This window comes from Heptranchias perlo, chromosome 27 (assembly GCF_035084215.1).
Source record: "Heptranchias perlo isolate sHepPer1 chromosome 27, sHepPer1.hap1, whole genome shotgun sequence".
NCBI lineage: Eukaryota > Metazoa > Chordata > Chondrichthyes > Hexanchiformes > Hexanchidae > Heptranchias > Heptranchias perlo.
The window spans coordinates 32,469,373-32,478,468 of NC_090351.1; the positions used below are offsets into that span (position 1 = coordinate 32,469,373).

The following is a 9,096-nucleotide window of genomic DNA, read 5'->3' on the forward strand; positions in this document are numbered from 1 at the left end:
AATGCACACTCCTGGATTTCCTGTCTCTTTTTTCTTTCATGACTTTGTGCGGGGAGGGCACCTCAATTCATTTTCACATTTGCGTTGATCGATGCTGTGGCTAACTCATGGAAACAATTACAAAACACAGACAGGAATTTGCAGATCAGATGAGAAGTAGTTGTTGAATGATGTTCTCAGTAATTTGAACAGGTGGTCATGGAGTCCAGGTTTGGCTATCATTGAGGTATCGGTAAAATTCAGATACAAGTCACCATTGATTCAAGATGGCAAACCTGGTTTACATTTTGGATTGAAAGTTAGTGGACCCTGGCCTAGAACATCCAATGGAGCCATCAAGATTTCCCAAGTTTCTGAGAAACAGTTTGTGATGAAATTAAACATATAAACACAGAGGAGGTCAGCATCTAAAAGTTAAGTTTGTGTTTAAGATTACCTCCTTGAAGTGTTCACTGGAGATGTCTATATTACGATAACCTCCAACCCAATAATCCAATTATACTTATGGACTTCAACATCAACAAGATGGAAGCTCCGGACAGACTTAAAAAGGTTATAAACTAACAATTCACAGGGAACTAAGGAAGTCAAGGGATGAGATTTGTGAAGTGCTGACAGTCATCATGAAATAGTTATAGGCAGATTCCATTGGATTGGAAACAAGCCGGTATCATATCCATATTCAGTAAAGGTGAAGAATCTAATTTGGCAAATTGCAGATGTTCTCACATCAATAACAGGCCATGTATTGCAATCAGTTATCAGGAACAAATGAGAATTAACTGTATAATAACCTAATAAATAAAAGCCAACTCTGTTTCAGTAAGGGAAGATCCTGTCAGGGTAACCTCACTGACCTTCCTTTTCACATGGCCTATCTGGGCTCTTAGAAAGCTTTTGACTACTCTCCTCATGTTAGGCTGCTACATGTCTGAACACAATGGGAATTCAAGACAACAGCTTTGGAATGGACAAGAAATTTGCTGAAAGATAGGAATCAGTAGATGTTTGCTGGTGGACTGATGTCAGAGTGGGAAGAAGTACTGATTGGAGTGCCCCAAAGATCGGTGCGGGGTCTCCTATTGTTTCTAATTTACATCGACCTGGAGATGCTCAGTACAACTCAATTGGCCAAGTTTACAGATGATAGTAAACTAGTGGAGGCAGCTGAGACTTTCCTCTTTTTACATTCGAACTTTCTTGTGATGAACATCCCGTTAGTCTTTTTGATCAATTTTTGCACCATGGAGCAAGCTTTTAATAACTTTTGAATAAGTACCTGGATCCCTAAACCTTTTTGATCCTGAACCCTTCCCCCAGTGCTGTCCTATTCAGATTACACTTCCATCTAACATTCTTATGTCCAAAGTACTGCCTCATATGTTAATTTGCATCTGCCATTGTCCTAGACACTCAATTAATCTATTTATGTTCTTTTACAACTTTCTGCTCTCTTCATAATTTTATATAACTCCTAGATTAGTATTATCTGCAAAGTTGGATAGAATCTCTTCTATTCCCTAACACATGTCATTTATATACAGTGTGAAAAGCTGGGGCCCAGCAATGGTTCCTGAGCATGCACCTTGTCAAACGCTGCTTGAGAATAAAACATTGCATTTGAAATTTGGCATTGTTTGATTATTTTGTAACATTTTCAGATTGGCTGAGGTAGTTGAATCTCTTTCATTCATGATGATATGACAGTAAACACAAAAAATATGAACAGGAACAGAGAAAGGGTTAAGTATAATAGGTTTATTAATGAGTTATAACAAGTAGCAAAGATGGTTAAAATACAATAGTATAATTAAGTATGCTGGTTAGATTGATACAACCTGGCTGATTATTCATGAAACAAGTACTTCAGGGTGTGCACCCGCCAGAGTACTAATCAATGGGGAGTCCAGCTGTGCCTCCAGAACATTCTGCCTCATTACCGAAAAACACCTCACTTATATATGTTTGAAAGACAAACTACTCTGTATGTCTGAGCTTCCCATCAATCATCTCCTGTGTCTCAAAATGGAGGCAATCAGCCTAACTCCCATACTCCCAACATTCAGCACAGCAACACTCCTTTCTGGTTCCCCAGCACTAATCTTAACAACCTTCTGCATTCCTCCAATGATACCACCATTAAGGTGACCCAGGTGCGAGTTAACCAAAAGGGTGTTCTCTCTCAAGGTTGTGAGCAGCTTGTTTTGATACAAACAACAAGCCCTTTGTTCACAGCTGATTTAACATGTATTCTACATTAACATAAGATTTATAATAATAATATAGAAAGGTTGTGTAGTGCTTTTCTTACACTGCCCTTGACATCAAGGCAACATCCCAGCAAGTGTGGCACCAAGGAACCCTAATAAAGCTGAAGTCCATGGGGATCAGGGGATAAACTCTCCAATGGCTGAAGTCATACCTGACTAAAGGAAGATGGCTGTGATTGTTGGAGGCCCATCTTCTCAGCCCCAAAACATTGCTGCAGGAGTTCCTCAGGGCAGCACCCTCGGCCCAACTATCTTCAGCAATGACCATTCCTCCTTCGTAAGGTCAGAAGTGGGCTGTTTGCTGATGATTGTACAGTGTTCAGCTCCATTTGCAATTCCACAGATAATGAAGCAGTCCATGCCTGCATGCAGCAAGACCTCGACAACAACCAGGCTTGTACTGATAAGTGCCAAATAACATCCGTGCCACACAAGTGTCAGGCAATGACCATCTCCAACAAGAAGGAGCATAACTACCTCCCCTTGACATTCAATGGCATTACCATTGCTGAGCCCTCCAACATCACCATCTTGGAGGTCACCATTGACCAGAAACTCAAATGGACCAGCCACAAATAATGCCGTGCCTACTAGAGCAGATCAGAGGCTGGATACTCTGCAGTGAGTGGCTCATCTCCTGACTCTCAAAAATCTTTCTCCCACCCAATAGGCACAAGTCAAGATTGTGATGGCATACTCTCCAGTTGCCTTGACGGGTGCAGCTCCAACAATACACAAGAAGCTCCACACTTTCCAGGACAAAGTAGTCGCTTAATCCACCACCCACCCACTGGCTCAAACAAACACTCCCTCCACATCCGGCGGACTGTGGCTGCAGTGTGTCCTACCCACATGATGCACTGCAGCAAACTCGCCACGGTTTCTTCAGCAGCACCTCCCAAACCCGCGTCCTCCACCAACCAGATGCAGAAGGGCAGCAGGGGCATGGGAACATCATTACCTCCAAGTTCCCCTGCAAGTCACACCATCTTGACTTAAAGGAACTTCGTTCATTGACTGAGCAGCCTCCTACTGTTCCTTTAAGGCTGCTCTCTGCTGGTACGAATGGGTGGAGCACGTACGGTGCACATTCCACCCATTTTTACCTCAAAACTTCCTTCAGTTCCCTGACATTAAACTTAAAACACGAATCAAATGTATTAAAGAAGCAAGCACATTACCCAACAGTGATAATATAATTCAATATTTACAGCAGAAAGCCTATTATATAACTCCTCCAGTGAACAAAATTTTAAAAGTTGGAACTCTAAGAAACATTTGAAAAAAATCTTTCAGATAAACAGTGATTCCTTTAATTCTGGAATATTTTTCTGACCGATTCCTTCTCTTCGAGATTTTCAAACTGACCCCCTCGATTCAAACTGAATCGCTCCTTTTATATTCCAGAAAAGTTACTGCGACTTCTAGGATTTTGAATATCGGACTGCTCAAACTTAAATAGGAAATTATTACTCATATACAAACCAAGCCAATCATACCACATTGTTTCAGTTAGAATTATTGCTCTCTTCAGCCTGAAAGTGAAAAAAATCTTTCAACGCTGTATCGAAATGAGTTTGGTATATGAATTTGAGCTGCATTTGATATATTTTATAAATTGCTTAAGTACAATGACGGAATTTAAAAAGAACAGGCACAAACCGAAAAGTGGACAATATTCCTCATTTTCGTTGCAACCTCCATCCCCTCCCAATATGTAATCAAGTGAAACTACCAGAATATCGACATAACCACAGTAACCTCGTCATTCAACTGTGACCATTTGCCTTCCACAGATGGCACTCCGCGGTTCCAGCAGTGGAAAATTAAATTACCGATCCTGCATTTTTAGTTAATAAGTGCAATTGAAAATAAGAGAGACACAGGCTGTGAGTTCCATGGTGAAATAGCAAGATCAGTGTTGCATTAAATTCAGGGATTTTCAGGAAATAAGCAACACAACTTATTTCATGAATGAAACTGTTTCTTAGCTCTATTATTTGGTTCTGAATTATTTTCATCGAGAGTTAAAGAATGTGCACTTTGTTTAGCAAATTAACTTTCATGGATAGGAATGGGCAAGGATTGGAGAATTTCAAACACCTTAAAAAGATAATTTATTCACTATAATATCACATATAATTGAGATATATTGGATGATGTTAAATTACATCTTCAGTGAATAACTTTGGACAGATTTAAGTAAATACAAACCTAATAAGACATGTGTAAGAGTACTGGTTGTATGTACCTTATGATCAATACACGGAGTGCACGTATTCTGTATAATGTGAGTCAGTGCAGATTTCACATAGTACATGAATAATGATCTCACCATCTGGTGGAGAAGGTCGGTAGTAACAATATTTTGATCAAATTCAATCAAATATAAATTTCATAGGACAGCCTTCCATCTTCAACGAGCTGCATTAATGAGTAAAAGACTATTTTCCTTCAAAGCTGTAACATTCACAGCGTGCAGGAAGGGCTCTCTGGAAAAAATCATTTGAACCGCTTGATTCCTCACGAGTTGCTCTCAAGTGCCCTGGTTCAGGTGCCTTATTACTTAATGTGTAGCAAATGGCAGTGCTACATTGGAATTTCCCTTCAGAGTCTCTGATTTAGTCCTTTGTCTTTTTCTTTTGGGGTTCAGGAGTCCATGTGCACATTCAAACAATTGCCTTTGAAAGGGAAGCTGCCAGTTAAAGGGAAGCGTCACTCTTCTGGGAGAATGGCTGAAGCAGTCGCAGCTGGAAACTATCGCAGATTCTTGGATTCAAGTCCAGGGGTCCTTTTATCAGAAGCCTCAGCCAAAAGAGCGCGATTTTGGGCCTTGAGGGCAGGAACTCCCATGAAAGGTTGGTGCAGTGTGTCTGGAGGGAGGAGGCAGAAGCAGTCAGTGCGACCTCCACCACCCCAAGAAATGTCACACAATCCTGGAAGAGGTTCAATGATGGAACAAGGGTAGCTCAGGTAAGTCTAGACACTCTTGCCACTGCACATCCTCTACCACTCAGGAAGCTTTCCTTCATCTCCTTACCTCTCATATTCACTTTCTCTCTGCATCGATGTGTCAAGAGAACTCACAACTGCAAAGGGCAACCCCTACAAACACTCCAACACCTTCATTACTCAAAAACTCTCTGCCAACTCATATTGCCTGCCACATGTGCTACAGCTAGTCTTCAAGGACAGCTGATTTAAAGGGACCTTCACATTTCATCATCTTAGGACGCATGCACCTCTGCTACTCATATGCCCGAAACATTGTTTTCTCTTCTTCCAAAGGAAATGGTTCATACAGGGCATGTGGTGACAGGGCTGTGCCATGAGATTCAGAGGCACAAATGACAACATAGGTACAATCAATAACCTCCTCAATCCTGGGAATGCCAACAGATCTGTAGAATTCTCTTGCCATAACACTTTGCTGCGGTTGGTCAACAGTGAACTTGATGGTCATAGCTGAATAATGTATCAAAGAGGTTACAGATGCATCTGTGGTTAGCAAAGTGGCTGACACGATAGGTATCCCCAGTGCTAGCCTATAAGGAACCCAATCTGTAAGTGCTTACACAATCACAGTGCTACGTTGATCTGCAATGTTGTCTGGAGGTTATCCTGAAGTGGATGGCATAGCTCCATCATTGCCTCCCTGCTCAGCTGCAGTCTCTTTTGACACATCTCTTCTATAATTCCAAAATAGCTGTGCCTCATATGGTAGACTTGGTATATTGTATTGGTGGAACATGACAGTTCGTCTTACATGCCACCTAACAAAACGGTAACCTTATGCATGCCCCAGTATTAACAATCTACCAGTCTATTGCTGGGTATAGAATGGAAATAGTACAGGATGCACACCATATGCCCCTGACCTGTCTGATCGGTAGAATAACACCTTTCTAACAAATCATATATTTCAGGTTAAATTACAAAACACATTTCTTCTAAGATATAAATTTGTACAGAATTATAGAAAAACTTCATTAATCATGGGGCTATCAATGTCGTTACTGAGTTATTTATATTTTGTGTATTCAATGCGTCATCCATTGCACCTGAATATTTTGTAATGTCCAAAAATGAAGTGATTGCTCAATGAATTAACCAGCGTAAAATACACTTGCTAGTTCTTGCTGTCAAAAATTGTCCAATAGAAGATCTCTCAGAATTCAGAGCTCTCCAGAAGAACTGATAAGAGCTGCACTGTTAAATTCATTGGCACAACTTTTTTAAATGTTATAATTCTTCTGTAAGAAAAAATAAAGGCAAACATTGAATACAATTTCCCACATTTTCTTTACTTTTGTTAACACTTCGCCATGTTCAGTTCATCAATGAAAATGATTGGTGATCGTTTCTTTCCTTCTCAAATCCCTGAAAGACGTTACATTAAAAGCCGGCAACGGTAAGATTTCCAACTACTCATGTGTCAGCCTTGGCTTAGTAGCAACACTCTTGTCTCCAAATCATAAAATTGTGGGATCAAGCCCCACTCCAAAGACTTGAGCATATAATCAAGGGTAACACTCCAGTTCAGTACTGAAGGAATGCTGCACTGTCGGAGGTACTGTCTTTTGGTTGAAATGTTAAACAGAGACTTCTCTGCCTTCTCAGGTGGATGTAAAGATCCCATATCACTATCTGAGGAAGAGCAGGGCAGTTCTCCTGGTAACCTGGCCAGCATTCCTCTGTCAAGCAACACCACTGAAACACATTACTTGGTCACTTATTTCATTGCTGTTTGTGGGACCTTGCTGTGTGCAAACTGGCTGCTATGTGTCCCTACATTATAACAGTGACTACACTTCAAAACTATTTCAGTTACTGCAAAGCACTTGTGCGACATCCTGAGGTTGTGAAAGGGGCTATATAAATGCAAGTTATTTACTTCTTTACACTTACACAAATTACACATTTCTCAAGTAAATTTCGCCAAAATTTAGTGCACGAATAAATTAACATTCCTCAATGGAAAATGTCAATGCAAATGTTTGCAGGATTTTTTGACATCAAAAACTGTTTTCTTGTGAAAGCTTTAACTTGAAGTCATGAGCGATTAATAGCAAAATGCTGAACAAGAAGAGTAATTGTTAAATCAAAGGTTCTAACCAATTAAAAGAAAAAAAAATTAACCATTAACAGTATTTCTAAATTACATGGGAAAATTAATACTGAGGATTGTACTGTGTAAGTGTGGCATAATTTAATGACTCCTTCATGTGCACAGAGAGTCAGACCTATAAATTGGTTGGCTGTAAATCGCAAAATTGCATGAGCCAGCAGCTCTTAGAGGGCTGCTGTTATGCCCTTGAAGGAGAGTTGTCTCAAATTGTTCAGCTGAAGAGAGCAACCAATTTGAAAGCATCATGTGTGCAATGAGGACTGCACCAGAGACTCCTGCCTTCAAATACAACTCCTTGGAAGTGATAGTTGGCAGCATGTGGAGTGCGATAGTTTGAGAATTTCTGCTGGAAATTTTAGCATACATACGCTGATTTTGAACTAACACTGTGAGGACTTGCAACTGGGAATTTGGTGAGTATGGGAATTCACTGGTAGGTGTGTTGTATTTTTTTATCAAACTGAAATTTAACTGAGATTAAACTTAGTTGACTAATTTTAAAAAGCTGTAAGTCAGTGGCAGTTAATAGTTAGCAGACAATCAGCTGTAAGTAGGTTCCTGACTAGGTATTAATAATTTTGGGTGGAAGTTGACTCACCAATTGTAACTAGGATGTGTCAGAATGGTTATATAGTACAAGGAGCTTTGCAAAAGCACAGAGCTTGGTAAAGACAGAAAGTGAACCATTCACGGGTGAATTGCTAACAGAGTGAGGACTTTCAATGGGAATTTAGTGAGCGTGGGAAGGAGGTGCAGAGGGGGAAGGAAGCGCAAAGTGATTTAAACCAAGGGACTATAAACTAATCTATCAACATTTAAAACGCAAATAAAAAGTACATAAAATTTTGAAAAATTAATTACTAATTTTTTTGATATTAAAGCTAAATCCATTTACCAAATATGATCTAGATCTCAAGTGATTCTATTAGTCCTAGATATAAACTACTGATTAAATAAATAAAAACTAGAGATGGCAGTACAGGGTGTGTGTTGGAATTGTAGTATGTGGGAGTTTGTGGACAGCAAGACCATCCCGGATTGCCACATCTACAGTAAAGATTGATGAGGGCAATGCGATTGATGTGATGCATATGGACTTGCAAAAGGTGTTTGATAAAGTGCTGCATAATAGGCTTGTCATCAAGATTGAAGCCCATGGAATAAAAGGGCAGTAGCAGCATGGATACAAAATTGGCTAAGAAACAGGAAGCTGAGAGAAGTGGTGAACGGTTGTTTTTTGGACAGGAGGGAGGTGTACAGTGGTGTTCCCCAGGGGTCGGTACTAGGATCACTGCTTTTCTTGATATATATTAATGACTTGGACTTGGGTGTACAGGGCACAATTTCCAAATTTGCAGATGACACTAAACTCGGAAGTGTAGTGAACAGTGAGGAGGATACTGATAGACTTCAAGAGGATATAGACAGGCTGATGCAATGGACGGACACGTAGCCGATGAAATTTAATGCAGAAAAATGCAAAGTGATAAATTTCGGTAGAAAGAATGAGGAATGGCAATATAAACTACAGGGCACAATTCTAAAAGGGGTACAGGAACAGAGAGATCTAGGGGTATATGTGCACAAATCATTGAAAGTGGCAGGGCAGGTTGAGAAAGCTATTAAAAAAGCATACGGGATCCTGGGCTTTATAAATAGTGTACAAAAGCATGGAAGTCATGATGAACCTTCATAAAT

The 9,096-nt window shown here is 40.1% G+C and overlaps 1 long non-coding RNA gene across 1 annotated transcript in view; it reads right to left on the bottom strand.

Moving 5' to 3' along the window:
* Positions 1-1,756: 1,756 nt before the first annotated feature.
* The window catches only part of LOC137344545 (uncharacterized), a 59,780-nt gene continuing 52,440 nt past the window's right edge, over positions 1,757-9,096 (bottom strand). The window contains exon 6 of the long non-coding RNA XR_010968380.1: positions 1,757-6,523. This is a non-coding gene — a long non-coding RNA (uncharacterized lncRNA). The remainder of the gene's footprint in view (positions 6,524-9,096) is intronic.